Source organism: Dasypus novemcinctus, chromosome 24 (genome assembly GCF_030445035.2).
Source record: "Dasypus novemcinctus isolate mDasNov1 chromosome 24, mDasNov1.1.hap2, whole genome shotgun sequence".
Classification (NCBI taxonomy): domain Eukaryota; kingdom Metazoa; phylum Chordata; class Mammalia; order Cingulata; family Dasypodidae; genus Dasypus; species Dasypus novemcinctus.
This window is the reverse complement of record NC_080696.1, coordinates 34,477,456-34,499,044: the sequence shown is the minus strand read 5'-3', so window position 1 is coordinate 34,499,044 and position 21,589 is coordinate 34,477,456. Positions and strand designations below refer to the sequence as shown.

The 21,589-nt window shown below is 43.0% G+C and overlaps 1 long non-coding RNA gene across 1 annotated transcript; it reads right to left on the bottom strand.

Moving 5' to 3' along the window:
• Positions 1–1,121: 1,121 nt before the first annotated feature.
• Positions 1,122–5,667, bottom strand: LOC131275746 (uncharacterized). The gene is made up of 2 exons (XR_009183156.1): positions 5,592–5,667; positions 1,122–1,256 (listed from the first exon to the last, which is right to left on the bottom strand). It is a non-coding gene; the product is annotated as an uncharacterized lncRNA (long non-coding RNA).
• Positions 5,668–21,589: the final 15,922 nt, after the last annotated feature.

The following is a 21,589-nucleotide window of genomic DNA, read 5'->3' as shown; positions in this document are numbered from 1 at the left end:
AAGCAGGAGAGGTTGCATTCGTCTGTGGTCTGGGTGGTTTCACCAGCTCCAACCCTGTGCTATGTTGGCCTCACTCATTCCAATGATGACAGTGAAGCAGAAATGAATCCACACAGGTAGAAGAGTCAGAAGCAGTCTGTTCGTTGGACTTACCCTGGCCAGCTGACAAGGAGTTCAAGAGGGACAACCACCACACCATGGAGCCAAGAGTGCCTACAACTTCAAGCAGGAGAATTGCATCCATCATCCAGGTGGAATTTAAGTCCCCTCTTGATGTAGAGGGAGATTGGATATAATCATCCCAGGGTCCACAGGATGCACGAAGAGAGTATGGTTTAGAGTGGACTTACTGGTGATCTGCTGGGGAACTATTGTGATTAGTAACAGAAGAAATTATAGTGATGTGGAGAGGGTGGCCATGGTGGCTGCAGATGGTAAGGAGAGAGAAGAAAAGATAAGGTATGGGGGCATTTTCAGGATTTGGAGTTGTCCTGAGTGGTGCTACAGGGACAGATGCTGGACGTTGTGTGTCCTGCCGTGACCCACTGGGTGAACTAGGGGAGAGTGTGGACTACAATGTAGACCACTGTCCATGTGGTGCAGGGGTGTTCCAGAATGTATTCGCTGGGTGCAGTGGATGTGCTGCGATGATGGAAAGGTTGTTTATGTGGGAGGGGTGAGGAGGTATATGGGAACATCATATATTTGAATGTATCCTTAAAAAGAGAGAAAATAAAAAACAATACATGTACAATAAAAGTTATGAACACACAAAAAAATTTTTTAAAGAGTCAGAGCAGGCAGAAGTGGGACCAGCTCCAAATGCATCAATTTCTCATGGTGTGATTTTGGGCAAATCACACATAGGATTTTTCTTATTATTTAAATTTTTTAAAGGATAATTGAGCATTTAAACAAAAATAACAATGTAGTAGGGGGTTATAATATATATATATATGCAAGAAAACATACTTATGATACATAAAAGTTAAAAATAAAAACAATATATCAAAGACTAGGAATTCTGGAACTATTTGTGAAGAGATATAATATCATTTGTAAGTATACTATCATATATTAATCTTAATTGTTAGGGCAAAAGCCTAAAGCAACCACTCAAATAACAAAGCAAACTCATTTAGCTCATAAGATAACAAAGTTGATAAAATCAAATGAACTCTCAGTTGATGTGACTTCTGGGATGGCCATGTGAGAAGCTTGATAGCTCTCTCTCCAGAAAAACAGCCACTTAAGTGCTAAAAAAGATTAAACAAAACAAAACAACCAGTTAGCTTCTGGAAATTGTTCTGAGGGCATACAGCAAATGGAGAAACATTTATTCAAGGAAAATGAATCTGTGTATTTGAGTCACAACATGCTCCCATATCTGCACCCCAGATAAGTGTCATGAAGGTGAGTTCCAGGTTTGTATAGTCAAGACAATGGGGCTTCCTCTCTCCCCAGCTCCCAATCTAGGGCTGTAATTTTAATCCAGAAGGAGCATACCACTGGAATCTCTCACGACCCTGAGCTCAGTGTTGCATTAGCTCTCTTCCAGTCAGGTGTAGCTAAGAGGACTACGGCTCCAATTCCCCACGCAGACCCGACATGTATAACAGATGTTCTAGCCCAGACATGGCAAGCTGAGAACACTGGGTTCCAATTGCCCTCATATCAGCTCGCTTGAGGGTAAAGATTTCACACATGGAGTGAGAAGCTGTGAAGACCAGTGGCTACCACGCCCACCCAGAGCCCCACTTACAGAGCAGATATGCCACTATGGGACAGTGGGCTGCTGTCCATGAACCCAGCTCCAATGGTAGAGGCATGCTGTAAAAACAGGAAGATGTCCCTAAGGGGACTGACTCTATTTGGAACAGAGCCTGGGGAAGAGCCTGCCTAAGGGCATTGGCAATAAACAATGGAAATTTTGGTGTTAAGCAAATGATAGAGAAAATCAACAAAATCAAATGCTGGTTTTTATAGACAACCAATAAAATGGAAAAAACTCTAGTCAGACTGATCAGGAAAAAGAGAAAAGACGAAAATTAACAGGAATGAGAAGGCTGACGTCATTACAGAACCTACAGATATTGAAAGAATAATGGGATATATGTGAACAACTTTATGCCAATAAATCCAACAACTTGCTTAAAAGAGACATACCACCAAAGCTCACTCCAGAGGAAATAGATAATCTGATCAGTCCTACCTCTATTAAAGAATTTCCATTTGAAGAGAAAACCTTTCCACACAGAAACCTTAAGCCCAGACAGCTTCACTAGTGTAGTCTATCAAATATTACATTCTACTCCAACTATTCCAAAAAACTAAAGAGGAGGGAATACTTCCCATATAATTCCACGAGGCTGCCCTTATTCTGATATCAATCCAGACAGTCATTACAAGCAAAGAAAAGTCCAGACCAATATCTTTCATGAATTAAAATCAAGGCTGAGTAGGAGAGAAAGTGGGAGCAGGAGAAATTCTGCCTGTAGATAGTAGCTTCAGCCAGCAATCTTCCCTTCCCAATGACCTGCCTTATGGATTTTGGTCTTGCATAACCAATCCCCATAATCATGTACATTAATTACTTGCAATAAAGCTCCCTCAGGCCCAACCTGTGCTTACTTGTTCATGTTTCTCTGGGTGAACCCTGACTGATACTAGCATTATCATCCTTTCATCCTTAAGTTTAAATTATGGTATTTCTCTGTGAAATTCCCCCAGGGAAGTAGTATTGCTTTAGGTTTATTATCCTGTAGAGAGAGAAAGCACCAGGAGTTTTCTTTTTTTTTTTTTAATTATTTATTTATTATTATTATTTTTTAATTACATTAAAAAAAAATGAGGTCCCATTCAACCCCACCGCCCCCACCCCCCACTCCCCCCACTCCCCCCACAGCAACACTCTCTCCCATCATCATGACACATCCATTGCACCTGGTAAGTTCATCTCTGAGCATCACTGCACCCCATAGTCAATGGTCCACATCATAGCCCAGACTCTCTCACGTTCCATCCAGTGGGCCCTGAGGGGATCTACAGTGTCCCGTAATTGTCCGTGAAGCACTATCCAGGACAACTCCATGTCCCGAAAACACCTCCACATCTGATCTCTTCCTCCCATTCCCCAAACCCAGCAGCCCCCATGGCTACCGTTCCCACACCCATTCCACATTTTCTCTGTGGACATTGGATTGGTTGTGTCCATTGCACACCTATGTCAAGTGAGGGCTTAGATTCCACATGGGTACTGGATGCACTCCTCCCGCTTCTAGTTGTAGACACTCTAGGCTCCATGTTGTGGTGGTTGACCTTCTTCAACTCCATGTTAGCTGAGTGGAGTAAGTCCAATAAATCAAAGTGTAGGAGCTGAAGTCTGTTGAGGCTCTGGGCCTGGGTGTCATATTATCAGTCCAGAGATTCAAACCCCCTACATATATTTTAACCCAGCACCAACTACAATTCCAATAAAGTAGCATGCAAGTCTTGTGAAAAGAGATCCCCTCTGAGTCCAATTCCATCACGCAGAAACACCAGCTCCAAAGAAGGGCCCTTCTGCCATGACCATAGAACCCGTGGGTCTCTTTATCCCTCAAAAGAACCAATACCTAGCACCAGGAGTTTTCTACCTAGACTTTCCTACAAAAAAACTTTAACTCTATGGATCAGAGAGTCCAAATGGGCATTCCGCCAGTTCCTTACCATGTGTATTCCAATTATGCATTTAGGAACTGTTGAAATAATCACAGAATGGGTCCACAAAACTATGAGGCAACTTTGAATCAAATTTGCGGCAGAACTCCGTTTAACACTTGACAACAAGACATGTTGACTATAAAGGTGTATAAAGGACTATAAAGGTGTTTTGGGTTCCTGGGAAATTGCATAAATTCGGAGCCAGTATCACATGTCTCTGTAAATCCTGGGCATTTCCTTTTCCCAGTGCACCACAACTCTAATAAATGACAACAGGTTCATTTGGGAAAGACGTGAAGATTTATAGCATATGCTTGTGGCAGTATTACAGGATCATTGACCTCTCCTTCAATCAAGAGTTTTATTTTTCATTTTTTGAACTGCCTTAGAAGTGAAAATTGGGTGAGAACCTCTGACTCTCCATTGTGGTAACCCAAGGCAGGTTTCTCCAAAACCAGAGATTTTTCTGATCAAGTAACATTTTATTAGGATGTTCCTCTATTTCCTTTCTAGGAAAACTGTGACCAACCCGTCTGGTGGATTAAATATTCATATTGCCCATTCAGCCTTCTTGTTCATTACAATGAATACGCTATCTTGCTTCTGCCAGTTGAGCTTTGCCACTTGCCCTCTGCTACTGTTATATCACAGTTCTAACTCTATTCCTCCAGGGGGAGCTCTGTCACATTCCCCAATGGAACAGCAAAAATCACCCAAGTGCAAGGGCAAAGACCAGTGAAGAAGGAAGGTCCAATAATGAGCCCTTGATACTGATGACTATGCTTATAAACCTGTGTGCCTGAAATTTCAACTAGGCCTAGAGCTGCCAGGTGCCTAAGAGTTACCTACTGAGAGCCTCCATGTTGCTCAAATGTGGCCACTCACTAAGCCAAACTCAGCATGTAAATGTATTCAATATCTTCCCCCCAGCGTGGGACATGACTCTCGGGGATAAGCCTCCCTGGCACAAAAGGATTGCTACCAATCACTAACTGGTGATTCAACTAGAAAAAGACTTTGAATAAAAGGGGGAAATGATATGGGAAGCGGACTTGGCCCAATGGATAGGGTGTCCGCCTACCAGTTGGGAGGTCCATGGTTCGAACCCTGGGCCTTCTTGACCCGTGTGGAGCTGGCTCATTTGCAGTGCTGATGCACGCAAGGAGTACCATGCTACACAGAGGTCTCCCACACGTAGGTGAGCCCCACGTGCAAGGAATGCGCCCCATAAGGAAAGCTGCCCAGTGTGAAAGAAAGTACAGCCTGCCCAAGAATGGCACCGCACACACAGAGAGCTGACACAACAAGATGATGCAACAAAAAGAAACACAGATTCCCAGTGTTGCTGATATGGATAGAAGCGTTCACAGAAGAACACACTGTGAATGGACACAGAGAGCACAAAACTTGGGGTGAGAGGGGGAACAGGGGAGAAATAAATTAAGAAATAAATAAATAGATGTTTTTTTAAAAAAGATGGAAATGATAAAGACAAATGAGTTTATATTGCTAAGAGTCTTCAAAAAAGAGTTGGGAGGTCATCAGAGGGGTTACACTTATGCACACCTCAGCAGAATCCCAGAGGCAGCCAAAGTAGACGCAACCCTAGGTACTTGTGATCTTGAGGGATATGAAGACACAGAGGTTCTACGGTCATGGTGGATGGTTCTGGATTTCTGGATTACTTTGGAATTTGTGTTCCTGAGTGTGATAGAGTTGGACTCAGATGTGACCTTTCTACACAAGCCTCTTCAGTCACTTTTACTGAACTTATGGTTCTTGGAGTTGGTGTATACTCAGAAGGCTTGAATTTCTGGACTGGCCATTTGTCAGCTGGGCCTTGAGCCTCAGCAGAGTTCTATCTCCTATTCTCCATTTCATTGGATTACCCAGGTCAGCTAATAGGGAGGTGAAGATTGTCAACCACCACACCAGGGAACTGAGAGTGCCTACAACTCCAAGCAGGAGAATTGCATCCATCAACCATGTGAGATATAAACCCTGTCTCAGTAAAGAGGTGGAGTGGACATCACCATCCTGGAGGAATAAAATATGGATTAAGGTTGAATAATTGATATTCTACTACAGAACTATTGTGACTAGTCATGGAAGAAATTGTAGCATTGATGTGGAAAAACTGGCCATGGTAGTTGCAGAGGGTTGGGGGAGGGAAGAAGAGATGTGATGTGGGGGCATTTTCAGTACTTGGAGTTGTCTTAAATAATATTGCAGGGATACATGCAGGACATTTTATATCCTGCCACAACCCACTGAAAGTATTGGGGGAGTGTGTGAACTACAATGTAAACTGTAATCCATGCAGTGCAGCAGTGTTCCAAAATGAATTCACCAAATGCAATGAATGTGCCACAATGATGAAAGAAGTTTTGGATGTGGGAGGATTGGGGTTGGCATGTGGGGTACATGGGGACCTCTTATATTTTTTAATGTAACATTCTTTGTGATCTACATATCTTTAAAAACAAACTAGGAAACAAACCAAAAGAAATGCTTTTGAGCTCTCTTTGAGGGTGTGTGTGAACCAGGTCACAGCTTTCCTACTATGTGGCAGCTGTGTCCACTGGCACCAGCAGAGGTTCCAAATGAAGTCAGTTTGCTAATCTCTTTGTACCTTTTCTAGACTCTGTAACCCTCTTGGACTTGAATGTCTTACTCTTTGCTTGTCTTGAATTCCTGAAGGTCAGCAGGGCGACTTGGGGGGGGGGCGGCCATGAGATGCCTCCCTTGAAAACACCCACATGAGTGTGTGTTCCTGTGTGAACATTTACTACTTAGTCACCTAAGTGACTTCAGGAGAGGAGGAGGAGGTTACAGTTAGGAGTCCAGGCCTTGGAGTGGGTGAACGGGGAGACCCACCTAATCGGGGTGCATTGTGGGAGTGTGTTGAACATCAGTGACAATCAGGAAGCAGCCCCCTCCTTTGAGCTAAACTCTATTTTCAGCGTCCTCTGCTCCTGGGCATTCTCTGAGAGAGCCCATTCTAGGGTTTCCTCACAGAGTGAGGCTGCCTTCTGACCTGTTCCACTTGTTCCCCACCTTGTGATTCTCCCCACAAATGGTATCTCTGGCCATTCCTTCTCTCCACACCCACTGCCCATTCCTCACCTTGGCCCATCACCTCTTCTGACAAAATTGCAGTAGTCTCCTCACTGGCCTCCTTGCCTCTGACTTGACCCCCTCAAGCTTATCCTCTGCATTGCAAAAACCACCTTTCCTCTCCCCAATATTTCATTGTGGAAAATTTGAAACACGGAGTGACGTTAAAGGAATTTTTGCAGTGAAGACCATGTATCTATCACCTAAATTCCACCACTAACTTTTTACAGAACTTGTTTTATTACATATCCATCCATCCATTCATCCATCCACCTTATTATTGTTTTTGATTAAGCTTTTTTTTCATAATCATAAACTTTGCAATCCAACTACACTCAGAAGGGGAAGAAAAGGTGGAACCCAAGGAACTGTAGTGAGAGCACAGTGATTATGGATACTGAGGGTGGACAGGGGGTGGTGGGTGTTCTCCTGAGCTACTGGAATAATGGTCTGATGGTTAAGAAAAAGCACAAAGGAAATTTCTTGGATTTGTCCACAGGTGGTGACGGTCTCTGCAGTCTTGTCAGTCTTGCCGTTCCTGAACCCAAAGTGCTCCTTGGCTTCCACAGTACTCACGTCCTCTGTCACCTTGCCAGTGACCACGTGCTTGCCATCCAACCACTCAGATTAAAAACTGGAAACCCTTTGTGTTGGGTCCAGCACTGGCCATGGACAGGACACCAGGACCAGTGTGCTTCTGGATGAAGTTCTGACCATCACACTTCTCACCGTACACAGAATTTCCACCACAACCATTATGGCGTGTGAAGTCACCACCCTGGCACACCAACCCAGGAATAATCCTGTGAAAGCAAGGGCCTTTATAACCAAACCTTTCTCCCCAGAGGTCAGAGCATGAAAATTTTCTGTTGCCTTTAGAACTTTGTCTGCACACAGCTTGAAGGAGACTCAGCCCAAGAGGCCTTGTTGTAGACAAAAGTGTTGCGAACGTGTAGGGTTGACATGGACTGTGGCAGCAGGTGGTGGCATCTGCATGGCCTTGACTTATTTATTTTTTGATTTTTATTTTTAGAAGGTGCTGGGGATTGAAACCAGGACCTTGTTCATGGGAAGCAGGTGCTTGACCATCAAGCTACACCCACTTCCCCCAACTTAGTTTTTCATGCTCTTCAAAGTAAAGTGCAGAGAAGCAGATGTGGGACCAGCAATTGGGCTCCTGTCTACCATATAGGAAGTCCAGCGTTTGATAACCAGGGCCTCCTGGTGAAGGCAAGTTGGCCTGTGTGAGCAGCTGGCTGACACGGAGTGCAGGCCCACGTGGAGTGCTGCCCTGCCCAGGAGTGCTGGCCCACGTGGAGAGCTGATGTAGCAAGGTGACACAACTAAAAGAAGACACAGAGGAGAGACAAGAAGAGACGCAGCAGTCTAGGGAGCCGAGGTGGTGCAAGAAAATGATCGCTTCTCAGCCACTCCGGAAGGTCCCAGGATTGGTTGCTGGAACCGCCTAATGAGAAAAGAATACAAGCAGACACAGAAGAACAAACAGAGAATGGGCACAGCAGGCAGACAGTGGAGGGAGGGGGAAAAATAAATAAATAAACCTTTAAAAAAAAAACAGCAACAAAAAGAAAGTAAAGTGCAGATATGAGTACACTTTTCCTTAAGCACTGTAGCATGCATTCATTACCTAGAGAGCAATATTAGTTTTTCCTTCATTTTTATTTAGTGGTATGATTTATATTCAGTGAAAAGCATTGATCTTAATGTCCATTTGTTGAGTTTTGAAAAATGCATGAAACAGTTTAACTCAAACCCCTATCAAGGTATAGAAAGTTTCTTTATGTCCCTTCCCAGTCAATCCTCTGGTCCCCCAGGGGCAGACAGTCTGATTTTTATCCACCGTACATTCGCTTTGTCAGGTCAAGGACAATCTGAGCTGTTTTGCATCTGGCCCTTTCATTAAGAGTGCTGGTTTTGATATTCATCCATGCTGCAGATATTGGCAGTTCATTCCTTTTTCTAGGTGCACAGTTTTCCATCACATGCACATCCCAGTGTGTTTATTCATTTCGTTCCTGTTGATAGATGCATGGGCTGTTTCCAGTTTTTGGCTATTCTGGATGCAGGTAGTATGAAGGTTTTTTCCCTTCCTCCCCCCTTTTTGTACCCCCTCCCCTCCGTGGCCCCTCCCCCCTGCTGTTTTTGCTGTCTCTGTCCACTCGCTGTGTGATCTTCTGTATCTATTTCTCTTTTTGTCTTCTCTTCTTGTCTTTCTCCTCTAGGGTACAGAGGGATTCGATCTTGGGGACCTCTGATGTGGAGAGTGGTTCCCTGTCAATTGCACCCCCTCATTTCCTGGTCTCTGCTGTGCTTCACTTTGACTCTCCCCTTAGTCTCTTTTCTTGAGTCATCATCTTGCTGTGTGACTCACTTGCACTGGCACTGGCTCACCATACAGGCACTTAGGTCCCCACATGGGCACTGATTCACTATCTGGACATTGGCTCACCATGTAGGCACTCACATGGGCATACGGCTTGCCACACAGGCATTGGCGCAGGAACTCAGCTCACTTTGCAGGCACTCAGCTCGACAACTGACACTTGGCTCTCCATGTAGGCACCTACATGGGCACTTGGCTTGCTGAGTGAGCACTTGGCTCACTGTGTGGGCACTCAGCTCACCACATGGGCACTGACTCGACACAGAGACAGGCTTCTCTTCTTCTTTTTCACCAGAAGACCCCAGTTGAACCCAGGCCCTCCCATATGGTAGGCAGAGGCTTTATCACTTGACCCACATCCACATCCCCTGTCAATATTTTTGTACATATGTTTCTTTTCTCCTATCCTGGGCCCTAGGGTAAATGTATGTTTAATTTTATAAGAAACTGCCAGAACTTCTTCCGAAGTGGTTGAACCATTTAACACTTCTGCCTACAGGGTATGAAAGTTCTGGTCACTCAGCAGCCTCAGCAACATTTGGTGTTGGCAGTCTCTCTGATGTTAGGCTTTCTAGCAGGTATGCCAGTGTCATCTTTTTAAATATGTCCCTGGCTCCATATGGCTCTCAGGAGAAAGCTCCTAACCTGGCATTCAAGCCCTCCAAGGGCCAGGCCTTCTTCAACCAACCTCTCCATCTCCACCTCCCATTTAATTTTCCTACTATGTTGGCCCAAGCCATGTTTTCCTGGATACAACACGCCAGGTCATTTTTCCTTTGCTGTTACACACTGTTCTTTCGGTCTGAAATGTGCTCCTGGTCTTGCCCATCTGGTGACTTCCCAAGTTTCTTTTTTGACTCAGTTTAGGAGATCTCCTGCACGAAGGCCTTCCGGATGTCTCATGCAGAGGAAGTCACACCCTCCTAAATGCCACGATGGCAACTTAAAGATATTCTACTATAGCGCAGATCTCCCTATTCTTTAATTGCCTCATCCTTGACTATGAACTCCACAATGGTACATACCCATCTGATTTAGCCTTGTTTCCTATCCACCTAGTGCAGGGCCTGGCAGATGGTTGGAGCTCAGGATGCGTTTAGTGGCATTGACAGTGTCAGAAATGGTAAGTGTAAAGAGATATTCTCATCCTTGCTCACAGGTGAGGATTCCGAGGCTCAGAGAGGTGAAGAGACTTCTTAAGGAAATAGGCAGGATGTGTCAAAGCTGGGATGTGTCTGGGATCTTCAGGCCTTTGCTCAAATTTCCCTCTTTAGAAGGACTGTCTTACATTTTCTTCTAGCTCCCCCACACCCCGCCAGCTCGCCCAATGACAACTCCCCATTTTATGGATTTTGTAGCCCTTATTGCAGCCTGTAGTGTTTGTAATGCTTCTAAGCTGACATATTTTAGTGTTAGAAGCTGACAAAATGCCATGCTTAGTAATTATTGTCTTTTTTTAAGATTTATTTTATTTTATTTTTATTTTATTTTATGTGCTCATCCCTCATTGTTTAGGCTTGCTGTCTGCTCTCAGTGTCCATTTTTTGTGTACACTCTGTATCTGCTCCTGTTCTCTTTAGGAGGCCCTGGGAACTGAAACTGGAATTTCCCGTGTGGGAGAGAGGGGCTCAATTGCTTGAGCCACCTCAGCTTCCTGCTTTGTTGTATTTCATTTTTGTGTTTCCTTGTTGCACAACTTGTGTTGGCTCGCACAGCATCCCATTGTGCCAGCTGTCTTGCTGGTCTTCTCTGGGAGGCACTGGAATTTGAACCTGGGACCTCCCATGTGGTAGGTGGGTGCTCAATCACTTAAGCCACATCCATTTCCCTGGTGACTCTTGCTACTGACAAACCATAAGCGTGCCTGTACCCCTGGCCAATGGGTGACTTTTATAGTCATATTCATTGACTCACTTTGTATTTCTTGGATTACATATATGTCTGGACACTTTTTCCCATGTTGGATGGGCCTTTGGGTTTTCCTGTCAAATGCCAGCTCATATTTGCCTTAAATCAGGTTCCCTAGAATTGGAGTCTGAAGTGGGGATTCCTGGGCATGTGATTTATTGAAGGGGTGCTCTTTGGGAAAAAAAGGTTGCATGGGTGAGAGAAAAGCAGAAAAGGGGAGGAGGAAAAAACAGCAACATGTAGTTGTAGTAAAGTCTATTCTTGGGAGCTCTGGAGTATAAAGCACAAGAGCGCTGTCCTGCCTCGAGGCCAGGGACCCAGCTTTTTTTGCCCTCATATCCAATTAGCCCCAAACCTCAATGGGTTTGGGGCATAATATCTTAGGTGAAATCTCTCCTGTAAATTGAGGACAATTCCCCAGAGAAGGGGGAGGCTGTGAGCTGTCAGTAGCCTACACTCGCAGCCACTGGAGGATGGTGCCAGGAGGAGGGATCTGGGCAAAGCAACCCAAGTGTCTACAGTCCACCCATTGAACTGCTCACATCAACTTGTTTCCCACATTAAGTCCTGGCACAGCTTCTCCAGCATTCTGATTGTTCACAACACTTGGGAAAGTTGCAAGATTGACTATAGTCCCTGATGCTGCAGTTGACCAAGAAGCCACAATCTATTTATTCTACTACTCTACCTCTCCTACCTTATTCTGAATTGTCCTAATCCTCAACATGAATGCTAGTGCAGGAGACTTATCTTGGTCAGGTCACCAAGACTTCAAGCCTGAGGAATATGACCCTCTGGTTACCATGGCCTCAGCATGTACTTGTCCCTTTAGCATTAAAACTCGGCATGGGGGAGTGGTTGTAGCTCAGTGGTTGAGTGCCTGCTTCCCATGCATGAGGTTGTGTTCAATCTTTGTCTGCTACAGATAACTCTGTACTAGGGGTTTGCCTGATTATGTGGCTCAAGCAACAGCACTGCTTGAAATGCAGACTTGAGCTGCTGCAGAGCCCTTTATTGCTCTGAATTCCATCCCAACTAACTGTCTTCTGTATCACTTAATGAATGGGTTGTAGCACTATTTCCCAGCATGGAATATATTGCCTCCCAAACCTGAGAGTGTTGTGTTTATTTCTGAATGGTGGGAGGTGCGAAGTACAAGAACTTGTTTCTTATGTTGAAGGGGATATCCCGGAATGCCTTACATCATTAGACCTCTAAAAGCTTCACAAATGTCTCAGGCTTATGAATCCTTTTAAGGTTTATCTCTTGATATCTGGAGTACTAGCAAGGCATGCAGAACACTTGTTACTTTCTACTATTCAAGTTAGATTAATAATGTCATGTTTTGTGTAATGTCCAGATAGTCAGGGTCCCTTGATACTATTGGTAATCTACAGAGAGCAGGAGGATGATCTATCTTATGGGTAAGAATGTGACTGTATACTGTTCTCTCTCATGTGGACATAGATCCTCCTTCCTACTGGGTATGAAAAAGAATTTGCAAGATCAGTGGCTGCATATCACTATTCAAGAGAGTTAAACTGCTTTATTAAAGTTACCACATCTGGCACTACAGCTTATATAGGGGCTACTACTTGGTTCAGTTTGTGGTAGACCATTGTTATCTACCATGACTCATTCAGTTTTTCCCAGGGGCAAGGCAGGCGATGAATTTGGAATTTCATGGGGACCATCATCCCTGCACTCTTAGGCCTTTCAGATTAGCACTAAGGGAAGTGGATGTGGCTCAAGCAATTCAGCTCCTGGCTATGATATAGGACTTCCAAGGTCCGATACCCAGGGCCTCCTGGTGAAGACAAGCTGGCCTGCACGATGAGCTGGCCCTTGCCGTGTGCTGACCGATGCGGATTGCCAGCCCACGCAGAGTGCCGCCTATGCAGGAGTGCTGCCCCTCGCAGGAGTGCCAGCCAATACGGAGAGCTGATGTAGCAAGATGCTGCAACAACTACAACAACAACAAAAGATCAGCACTAATACCTACTTTCCACCTCACCCCCTGGGATATCACATTATTTTTGAGATTTTACCTTGGTTGAGGAGTTTCTTATTTCAGGGACATCCACTTGGTCCTTCCTACTACAAGAGTTTTTATTTCATAGGTCAAGGAACCAATTGCTAAGTATGTCCATTCTGACCAGGTATTCAGGAGTCAGGGAATAAGCACCAGAAGATCCAGGGTGACATGGTTCTGCTATGACACAAATCTATGCCAGGACTGCATTTCTTATTCTGTAATTTTCAGTTTTGTAACAATCTCAAAACTACAGAAAAGTTGTGGTACAGTACTGTGGATGACATATGCCTGAATCGCTCCTGAATACTTCAGTGTGTGACTTCTACAAATGAGGACATTCTCCTACATGACCCAAACACAGTAATGAAAATCAGGATTTAATCGCTGATGCATTGCTACCATTTTATCTTCAAAGCCTATTCAAGTTATACTAATTGTCCCAACAATGTGCTTTATGAAAAAAGGTCTGAAGTTTCTTTCATCTGCAACAGTTTCTCAGTTTTTCTTTGACTCTCATGAGCTCAGCCATCTTGAAGATTACAGATCAATTGTTCTGCATAATATCCCTCTATTCAACTTTGTCTTTTGTTTCCTCATAATTAGGTTCAGGTGATGCATCTTCTGCAGGAATATCAGAGATGTAATGCTTTGACAGGGCATCTTACCAGGTGGCACTTGATTTTCATTTATTCCGTTATTGATTATATTAACTAAGATAACTCAATCAAGGTGATGCCTGCCAGGATTCTCCATTATAAAGTTACTCTTTTCCTAATTGTAATGAATAAGCATTTTCTGGAGAAGTACTTTGAGACAACATAAATATCCCATCCTCACCACACTTTCAATTTATTTATTTAGTTTTATTCATTAATTCATGTTTTCCTCTGTGAGGGGTTATAAACAACTACTACCAGCATTTATTTGCTTATTTATTTTTATTTTTTACCAGTATTTATTGTGTTGCTCAAATTGATGGAAGCTCTTTCAAGCTGACGTTTGTGTCCCTACAAGTCCCCATCTTCACCTGAGCACTTCTTTACTTTCTGGAATAAAATATTCCAGGCTCATCTTTCTTCTTCTTTTCTTTCATTTAACACATATATAATACAAATCTTTCCATTTTTGTGATTTTTAAGTGCACAATTCAGTGGCATTAATTACCTTCATAGTGTTGTGCACCACCACCACCATCCATTACCAACACTTTTTCATCATCCCAAACAGATCCAAGCTCATCTTGTAGCTTCTCGCCTATGCACTGGAACTAGCCATTTATCCAAGGACCTCTGGTTCCTTTGGTGGAGAATATTTGGTAAATATTTAGAAGCTAAGATCTGGCTGCAAGGTATGTTCAAAGTTATTGGGATAACTTTACTTTGAAACCCTCTCAGTGGACAGAACTGGGGATACATCCATATCATCCATATCATCATCCATATCATCATCTATACCATCTATCTGTATGTAACCATGCACCACACGTGGAACTAATCCCAACTCACCTTGACATGGTTCATTCTAATGTTTCTCTTTTTATACTTGTCAGTGTTTCACTGATAGTGAAAAACCTGACTCCCATTATCCTTACTACATCTACTTATTTGAGATAATCATATATCCCATTGCCTCTGCTTCCCCACCGCTGAATGAATGTCCCCTTCACCTACTCTAGTTTCACCACCTTGCATTGGTTGCTGCTGCCATCACTCACATCTAGAACATTCTCACCCTCTATGGTTGGACCACTGAGTGGGGACCCTCTTTACCCTGCTCAAGCTTGGCTCTAATACCGTATGTCACTGACACCCCCCAGTGTGGCCATGGGGATGCCCTCCTCACTTTGCCAATTGTCCCAATACCATTTCTTGAATGGCCCATCCTTTCTCTGCTGATTTGAGATGTCATCTTTATGATATATTATGTTCCCACAAATGCTTGGGTCTGTTTCTGTAAATGCTAGTTAGCTCCATGGGCCAGTTTAACTTCTATAGCTCTATAATATGTCTTATTTACTGGCAGGGCTATTCCCCCTTTTTTGTTCTCCTATTTCAAAATTGCTTTGGCTATTTCCTCCAAACTTTACCTTTCTGTATGAATTTTAGGGCTGGCTTGTCATGAAATTTCTTATTAAGATTTTATAGATTTTACACATTAATCTAGGAAGGTTTGTCTTGTTGTTGTCTTCAACTTTGGGCCCAGAATTGGTGCTAATCAGAGTTTGTTGAGTGATGATAATAGAAGCTACTTGTTGCAGCCCATGGCAGAGCAGGAGAAGAGGAAGCCAGTGGTGACTGCTCTGTCTCCCTTGACCCCAGGCTCAGGTATGCCCAAGGCCCAGGCCCCCATCACCAGCCTCTCCTCCCAGAATGAGCTCCAAGCAATGGAGCCCAGATGCCTCACCCTGAACCTCGTACTAGTTGCCACCACGCTTCCAGGCCACGCTGCCAAGATGTACAGATGGGGCGACTTAGAGCCAGCCTAGAAATGGATCCCACCTAGGGTAGTTAGCAGCATTTCCATGTTAGGGGTGTGTGTGTAATTTGGAAATCTGAGTTAAAACCTGACACAGTGAGAAGGAATGAGAAGGAAAGAAAGAGAAATAAGCTCTTCATGGTACCTAGAAGTAGATGCTCAATAAATATTTCCCTTTGTAGTGTGCCTCTTTCTCAGGGCAGGAGAACACTCAGCAAAAGCTGCAAATACTTTTCAGTAGGGCTACCAGATAACACACAGGATGTCCAGCTAAATGTGCATTTCAGAAAAACAACGAATAAACATACAACATTTAGGGCATACATTAGAAAATTACTCATAGTTTATCTTAAGTACAAAAGTAACTGGCATCTTGTATTTGTATTGGTAAATCTGGCAACCCTACTTTAGGGGCCAAGCATTTAAAAGTGTGAGACAACATGGTATGATAAGGATTACAGAGAATTTAATATGGCAGCAGAGTCTGACTGGGGAATAACCAGCTCTCAGAGTAAAACTAAAAAAGTGCATCAAATTTGGTTTCAAGTTCATGAGTTTGCAAACCCTGCAAAGAGCAGACTGCTAGGATTTGGACACTGGGTCCATTGCTCCCAAACTCTGTGCCCTTGGACCATAGAGGCCTCATCTCTGGGAGGATTAAATGAGCTCCTCCCTTTGAAGAGTTTAGCGAGGTGCTGGGCCAGGTTAAGGCTAAATGAAGATTAGCTTTTATCAGGGCCCTCACAGCTGAGAAGCATGCACACAACAGCTCCCTCTACAGGTCCCAGGATGTAATGCGTGAGAGCTGTCTTGGCTTGAGGGAATCCCTGTAGCCAGGCTGGTCAGCCTTTGGACAGGGTCTCTGAGCTCCCCGGATTCCAGTCATTCACATATCGTTTGCCACACCTCAGTCACCTTTCGTTACTTTCATTTACTTACTATTTTTCTTCATGTTGTCTCCCTATTTTTCAAGAAATCCGTTGTTACAGGAAAATTTCCATCACTATTTTAAATTAAAAACCCCAGCATCAACTCCCCGAAATAGAAGGTAACCATAAATTACATACAAGTGAAACAGTCACGTTATTAGGTTATCCTGGGTAAAGCAGTAAGAAGTCATCCAGCCCAGCCCAGCTTTCTTTTTTTGAAAGAGGGACATCATCAGAGTATTAAAGACAGTTTAGCTCCCACCTGAGACTTCCTTCTTGCTGCAATTGGAAGAGGGAAAAAGAGTTAAGATGGGACTAACCACAATCCTTCCTGGTGTTTCAAAGTGATTTCATGCTAATAGCATCTATGTACAGCAGGGGAAGCATAGAGACATGGAGGGGTGAAGAATTTTCTTTTAGTTGTTTATTATTATTTTTGAAATAATGAAAATGCTCTAATGATGATTGAGGTGATGAATGTACAACTCTGCGATTTGTATATATATATGGAAATAACTAGAAAAGGGAAAAGCTTATTGCAGGATTTTAAAAAATATATTTATTTCTCTCCGCCCACCCCCACAACACCCATCTACTCTCTGTGTCCATTCCCTGTGTGTTCTGTGTCCTCTTGCATTCTCTGCGGCACCAGGAAATCTGTCTCTTTTTATTGTGACATTTTGCTGCATCGGCTCTCCATGTGTGGGGCACCACTCCTGGGTGGCCTGTGCTTTTTTTCATGATGGACAGCTCAATGCGGGGTGCTTTCCTTGCACATGGGGCACCCTATGCTGGGGACACCCCTACACGTCATGGTACTCCTTGTGCGCCGCAGTGCCGACATGGGCCAGCTTACCACAAGGGCCAGGAGGTCCTGGGTTTGAAACCTGGACCTCCCGTATGGTAGGCAGATGCTCTATCAGTTCAGCCACATCTGCTTCCCATATTATAGGATTTGTAATTAATACTACCAACATATAGGTATGATAGTGATTTTTGTTGTTTTTTTAATCATGAAAATGCTCTAATATTGAAAAAAAAGACAAAGTTGACAAAATGGATTTTAAAAAGAGCACAATCCAACTATATGTGATTTACAAGAGACTCAACTCAGACCCCGTGATGGTTAGACTGATGAGTCAACTCAGCCAGGTGATGGTGTCCAGCTGTCTAATCAAGCAAGCAGTGGGTCAATTGTAATACAAGGACATTTATGGACTTTACTCACCAGTGAGTTTTTTGCATAGATGACTGATGATGTCTACAATCAACTAAGGAGCTTGCCTGTCAGCAAAGAGTGACATTTTATCCAATCAAGTGAATACCTTAAAAGGGGATGTGATTTCAGCATTCAGAGAGAATTTTCCAGCTTGAATTTGGATAGCCAACATCTCCTGGGAACTCATCAAGGACCTTCATCGGAGGGCCTTGTCTGCAGCCTGCCTGCAGAATTTGAACTTGTGCATCCCCGGAGTCAAATGAGAGAATTGTATAAAATCTTACATTATTTACAGGTTTCTCCTGTTGATTCTGTTTCCCTTGGGAACCCTGATGAATAAAGACCGAAAGACACAAAAGGTTGAAAGAAGATAATGGGCAGAGATAATCCATGTTAATAGTATCTAAAAGAGAGCTGGGGTAGCTCTACTACTATGAGATAAAGAAGACTTTAAGTCAAAAACTGTTACAAGAGACAAAGAAGGACACTACATACTAATAAAAGGGCCCCTCCGCCAAGAAGAAATAACAATCATAAATATGTACCTACCTACACTGTCTCAAAATACATGAGGCAAATAGTGGCAAAACTGAAGGGAGAAGTAGCAGACACCTGTACAATAATAGTTACAGACTTCAAAACTCCACTCTCATCATTAGATAGAACATCTACAAAAGTATCAATAAGTAAACAGAGAACTAAATAATATGATAAATGAAATAGACCTAACAGGTATATACAGAACACTGCATCCCAAACAGTAGCATAAACATTCTTCTCAAGTGTACACAGAGCGTGCTCCAGGAGAGACCACATGTTGCATCCTAAAACAACTCAGTAAATTCAGAAAGATTGAAATTATGCAAAGCACCTTCTCTGACCACAATGGAATGAAGTTGGAAATCAATTGAAAAATCCACAAATACATGGAAGGTAAATAATACGCTCTTAATCAGTGGGTCAAAGACGAAATCACAAGAAAAATCAATAAATATCTTGAGATGAATGGAAACGAGAACACAGTATGACAAAATTTATGGGATACGGAGAACGACAACGCTCAGAGGGAAATTTATTACCCTAAAGGTTATATTTAAAAAGAAGAAAGAACTCAAATGAAAAACTAATCATACACCTTGAGGAATTAGAAAAAGAACAGTAAACTGAATCCAAAGCATACAGAAGGAAAGAAATAATAAAGATTAGAGCAAAAATAAATGAAATAGAGACTAAAAAATAGGGAGAGGGGAGCAGATGTAGCTCAGTGGTTGCACATTTATTTCCCAAACTCCAGTTCCTCCAAAAAAAAAAAAAAAAAACTTTTTTTTCAAAATTTATTTATTTCCTCTCCTTTCTCACCCCTCCCCACACCCTGTTGTTTTTGCTTCTGTGTCCATTCACTGTGTGATCTTCTGTATCAATTTCTCTTTTTGTCTTCTCATTTTTTCTCCTCTAGGATTCACTGGGATTCGATCTGAGGAACACTGATGTGGAGAGACGTTCCCTGTCAGCTGCGCCACCACAGTTCTTGTTTTCTGCTGTGCGTTACCTTGACTCTCCCCTTCGTCTCTTTTTCGTTGCATCATCATCCTGCTGTGTGAATCACTTGCACGGACATTCGCATAGGCAATTGGCTCACCGCGAAGGCACTGGCTCACCACGCAAGCATGCTTTCTCTTCTTTTTCATCAGGCGTCCCTAGGGATCAAACCCAGGTCCTCAAAAATGGAGAATTAAGAAAGCCAAGAGTTGGTCCTTAGAAAAGATCGCTAAAATTGTCAAACTTTTAGCTAGAGTGACAAAGAAATAAAGAGGATGCAAATAATTAAAATCAGATATGAAAGGGAGAGCTTTACTACTGACCCCACATGAATAAAAAGGTTTCCTAAGTGGATACTATGACAACTGTAAGCCAACAAATGAGAAAACCTAGATGAAGTGAACAAGTTCCCAGAAACACTCAAACTACCTACAATGACTCTAGAAAATAAGAAAAAACCTCAAAAGACCAACTACAGGTAAAGAGATCAGTACTGAAAACCTCCCCAAAAAGAAAAGGCCAGCACCAGATGGCATCATGGGTGCATTTCACCAAATATTCCAGGAAGAATTAACACCAATCTTGCCCAAACTCTACAAATACTGAAGAGGGAATACTCCCTAACTCATTCTATAAGACCAATAGGGAAAAGGCAGATAAAGTTACTATAAGAAATGATGAGTGTTGCAGATGTGGCTCAACTGATAAGGCCTCCACCTACTATATGAGAGGAACTGGGTTCAACACCTGGGACCTCCTGGTGAAAAAGAAGTAGAGAAAACGTGCCTGCACAATGAGCCAGTGCTCATATGGCAAGTCGAGTGCCCATGTGGGCGCCCATGTGACAAACCAAGTGCCCGTGTGGCGAACCAGGTGCCCATGCGGTGAGCCACGTGCCTGCACCGATGGCCCAAGTGTAAGCCAACAAATGAGACAACCGAAATGAAATGAAGTGTTGGACAAGTTCCCAAAAACACACAAAATACCTACAACCAGAGGGAATTGTGTCTCTCGAGAGGATCACAGGATCCCAATCAGTTAGGGCAGTCTAGTATGTCAAGCCGTCAGCATTGTTGCAAGTATCTGTCAATCTGGTCCCTTAAGTAGTGAAGATTGATTGTCACTGTGGACCCTGAGGAGAGGGGAGGGAGATATAGAATAGACGGAAGCAGGGCAACTGGGGGGCAATGGAAGTTGCACAAGATCATGTAATAATGGGTATAGGACAAGTTAACTTACACCAAAAGTGTATAAGAGTCTATGAGCTAAAATGCAAACCATAACGTAAAACATAAGGAAACTCAAAATTTTAAAATGTGTACAGTCTAAAATATTAACCATAATGTAAACCTAATGGAACCATGTTTGATAGCTCTGTTTCAAAATCTGTACATCAGCTGCAGCAAATATAACATGAACATGTAAAAAGATCATGGCTGGAAAAAGGGGAGAAGGGTTTGATGTTGGATATATGGGAGTCCCCTATATTGTGTATGTGAATTACTGTGATCTAAAACATTTTGAAGACAAAAATTAAAATTAGGGAAAAAAAAGAAAAGATGTGGGCACTGAGGAAGAAATGAAAGAAAGATCCTTGCCACTGTACACACATGGCAACACCTATAAAAGTGATGAAAGGCAAAAGGTCAAAAACAAAGCTTTATAATATTTTTCATTTTTTCAATACACCAACTTATTTTTACTTTATTTTAGTATTTCTAAATTAGTGTGTATTCTATTTCTAAACTTTAAACCTGTCACTACATGTCAATTTCCTATTAATTCAATTTGGCAATATATTAGGCGTCATTGTTGAAGAAGATTTGGACCCCAGAGAGCTTCAACTATGGAAGGGGAGGAACACTGATGTGGGGTATTATTGATGGGGGCACATGGGTGGGAGGGAGTACTCCAGGGCATGTATATAGGGGACATAAAAATGTTCTGACATATGGAGTGTATTTTCATAATAATTACAGTCACAATCTTCAACTGAGGGAGTGCCAAGTTTCTGCCCAGGGGAGCTCTGTCACATTCCCCAATGGAACAATAATCCCCCAAGTGCAATGGCAAAGACCAACAAGGAAGGATGGTCCGATAATGAGCACTTGATACTGATGACTATGCTTATGAGCAAGTGTGCCTGAAATATGAACTAGGTCTAGAGCAGCAGGGTGCCTAAGAGTTACCTCCTGAGGACCTCCATGTGGCCACTCTCTAAGTCAAACTCAGCATGTAAATGCATTTCCTTCCCTCCAGCA